This window comes from Limulus polyphemus, unplaced genomic scaffold (assembly GCF_000517525.1).
Source record: "Limulus polyphemus unplaced genomic scaffold, Limulus_polyphemus-2.1.2 Scaffold379, whole genome shotgun sequence".
Classification (NCBI taxonomy): Eukaryota; Metazoa; Arthropoda; class Merostomata; order Xiphosura; family Limulidae; genus Limulus; species Limulus polyphemus.
In genome coordinates, this window is record NW_013665989.1 from 195,861 (window position 1) to 199,525 (window position 3,665).

The 3,665-nt window shown below is 32.0% G+C and overlaps 1 protein-coding gene across 4 annotated transcripts in view; it reads right to left on the reverse strand.

Annotated features, from left to right (window-relative positions):
• Nucleotides 1-2,312, reverse strand: part of LOC106457836 (GTP-binding protein Rit1-like) — a 31,858-nt gene extending 29,546 nt beyond the window's left edge. For 2 of the 4 annotated variants that reach the window (XR_002610259.1, XM_013917286.2), the window contains exon 1: nt 1,901-2,312. The gene's annotated coding sequence lies outside the window, so the exon portion shown is untranslated. Of the gene's footprint in view, nt 1-1,883 lie in introns of all 4 variants that reach the window. The other 2 variants (XM_013917285.2, XM_013917288.2) reach the window with 2 other exon arrangements.
• Between the last annotated feature and the right edge of the window lie 1,353 nt (nt 2,313-3,665).

Here is a 3,665-nt window from a genome sequence, read left to right on the forward strand (position 1 = left end):
CAGCCCTTATCATTCTTGTCTTCACATGTGGTGAATGCATTAAACTGAAAGGAGTTAAAGGGAAGACCTAATAAATATTCAAATGATTAGAGCTGGATTCTTCTTTCTACATAGATGGGACAGCCTCGATGGACCAACAGGTCCCTTGTGGTCTTTAAATATTATCTTGGATATAATTATTGAAAACTTTAACAACTCCAGTTAAGGCAGTTCCCATTTCTTTAACGGAATTTGCCTTTAAAAGTGGTAGAAGCTACAATTATGAAGTTTAAGAAGTTGATTGAGTATTTTGGAGTTCAAGTTTGAATATAAGAAAAGGGTTTCCTTTATGTAGTTTAGAGTAGGGTGACAGTTTAAAATTGGAAGGCCAAATGACCACTTTTTATCCCTAGGAAATGAAAGGAAATACTACTTTAATAGCCTGACAAGTAGAGAATGATATACCTATCTGAGGATCTATTGATACAAAATTCACATTTCAACAATTTTTAAACTCAAGTGCTAGAATTTATGCCACAACCTCTCACATTGAGAGAATTCTGAATGGAATGAAGTGTGGAACTTTAGCAGAAGAATTAAATAACTTATAACAGTGCATGATATCTCAGGTATTAAATAATGGTGAAATAAATAACTTCAAGGGCAGAACATAAATTAAAAATTACTTAACTTTTTACATTATCTACTGACATCCAAATGACATACATTTTCCAATAGATTGAGTGAAACAATTTAAACTAAATTAAAGCAATCTTTTGCCATAAAAATATATTTTTCTTGAAGTAGATAGGCCACTCTAATCAAAGCAATGCTTTATTGCTAGTAGTAAAGTTAATATAATTTTACTTATTATTGTTAGGATCTAACTTAATTATAGCATATTGATTATAAGCCAAACAATTAATTACCTTTTTATACAAAGGATAAGTTAGACCTCATCTGGGGAGGGTTACTAACATGATTCTGTGACTGCAAAGCTTACCTTGTAGACTGTAGAGATAAGGTTAAAATTTCTTAACATATTTTCTCAGGAGGGAAGAGTGTTAATAGGAGATCTTACTGAAGTTCATGATTAAGGGGGATCAATGGGTTAAAGTTTTTCTATTTCTTTCTGCTATATTCTGAAGACAGTTGGAGAAGAGAACTCATGTTTAACTAAAGGTATAGAAAAGACAGGATAATTAAGCACTAATTACTGTTAAAACTTTTATTTTTACAGTATGGAGATTAGCTTATGTAATGAGTCACTGTTTGCAAAGTGGAGGCTGGCACTTTACAAAACCTTAAAGCTATGAGTGCAATGCTGAGAAAAGTATTGTTCATTTTAGGCATTATGGGATATATTTTAAAATGATTCCTTGCAGAATTAAGAATTTTTGGGATTAGTGACCATTACATAGGTAAGTGTCAACTATTATAGAACAGGAGTCGTTGAATAAGTTCTTAATTGTTTAATCACTTCAGTACTCTTGCACCCATGATTTTAAGTTTAACTTTAAAAGGAGAATAGATTACTTCCTTGAAAATAAATGGTAAATTTAAATATTTATTATATTTCAGAGGTACATGTACAGAGATAGCTTGAAAAACTAAATAGTTTCTCACTGTCCATAATTAATAGATTACTGATAATATTACTACTGCTGCATAATCCACTTACCTAAAAAAACAACTATAGGTCTAGTATGTACACTTACCATGATTTTGTGAGTGTACACAAAATTAAATAATTTATAAGTTATAAACTTATGACAAATGAATAATCCGCATGTTGTGTAACAAAGTAAATTATACTTACATGTGATTTCTGCTTTCATTTATGTCTCATGGAAATTGGAATATTAACAACAATTAACACAAACAAAATTAATAGGAATACTTACAATTTATAATTCATTACCTCAAACTCCCTAATTCTACTTGTACTGTTGTAGGCGTGTAGAGACAAGAAAGAGTTGAAGGCCTGATAATAATAAAAAAGTTTGATGATTCAACTTTTTATAACTATATTGAACCAAGACTTAGTGACTGAGTAGCAGTAACACTGTGCAACAGGAAGGGTGTGTTCTACTAAAATTAAAAATACGAAGATATTAAAACAGAAATACGTGATTCACTGTCCAATTACGAAATTAGGCTAGCCTTACGAAATATTTAGCGTTTCAGACCACACCGTAAAAGTATTGAATCTAATAAACAAATAGTGTCACTTGTCCAAATATCTAAAGAAATTGCCATCTGTTATCAATTTTACTACAAACTTGCCTATCCTAAAATAACCATACTAGTAGATATCACTCACTATAAATGTCACGAGACGGCGCTAAAATAGAACTCAAAATGACAAATGCAAAATATTTCAAAGTATAAAATCATGATGTCAGAAAAACACGTATGTTCAAGAAGTCTTGTTATAAAACGATAAAAACCACAAACCCCGAGTGCTTTCGAAAGTTGAACCTTTCTTCTTCAGGGGCATTTCGAAAGGTGTACATTTCTTCTTCAGGGGCGACTGAAGAAGAAAGGTTCACCTTTCGAAAGCGCTCGGGTTATAGGGTTTTTATGATTTTGTATCAACGTATACAAAGTGTGGGTGAAAAAAACACAATAAATACAAAAGTAAAATCCAGAATCCTAGCATTTCCAGGAGAAGTAAACAAAATAAAAAATAGCTTTTATACAATAGATAATAGCGATAACATGCTTGGCTTCAGTAAAATCTAGTTTCTTCTCTCTTTGAAAAAGAAAAGTATTTATGACAGTTTGTTTCTTTTGTTGAATTCAGCAAAACCTTAAGGGTTATCTGCGCAAATCTTCGCTAATTTACAGATGTTATACTAAGTGGAAATCAAATAGCCAACACCACCCACCACCAACTAATCTAATAGTAAGATTGACTCTTATTTTATAACGCCCCGCCAAGAAAGGGCAAGCATGTTCGGTAATCGGATTCGAACCCGAGAATCACAGGTTCCGAGTCGAAAGCTTGTCCCATCAGGTTATACCAGAAGGGATAACAGATTTCAAACAAATTTATAAATTTATATTTTTCAAGTTTAATCAGCATCGTAATAATATTTCAATATGAAAACGCAGTGGTGTAGGACATGAGCTTTTTCTTTTTCTTTAGGCAAAATAGATCCTAATTATTATATGTTTTCTTGGTTTTTCTTATTATTATATGGGAATGTCTTTTCACGAACTTAGAATTGAATATCAGTAAGTTACTCAATACTAGTGCTTACAGATTAGCTATAGCTTAATATCAAGTGCACATTTAAATTGTCATAAAATATTTTACCCCGAACTCGTAATTCATAACCAAATCAAACGGGGGTGGGGTGGTGGTGTATCAACCAACCCGAAACGAAGCGTTCAGCTAATCTAACAAGTTTCTTCACACCTAAAACATGTAGGTAAGCAGCATTTCATTATTCTAAAAATGAAAACGTGCATTGTGATAATCGTTTTTTTTTTGTTTAGTTTTTTCTTTTGCATGCACTGTCATTACGTGACTTATTTTGTTTAGTCTTTGACAATATATTAGTGATGATAGATAGGCCTACTCAAATCATTAAACGGATATCTTAGTCACTATTAAAACTTTTCATGAGCACTGACAAGTTGTCAAAACCATTGTCTTTACAAACGTGGAATGCACGCCC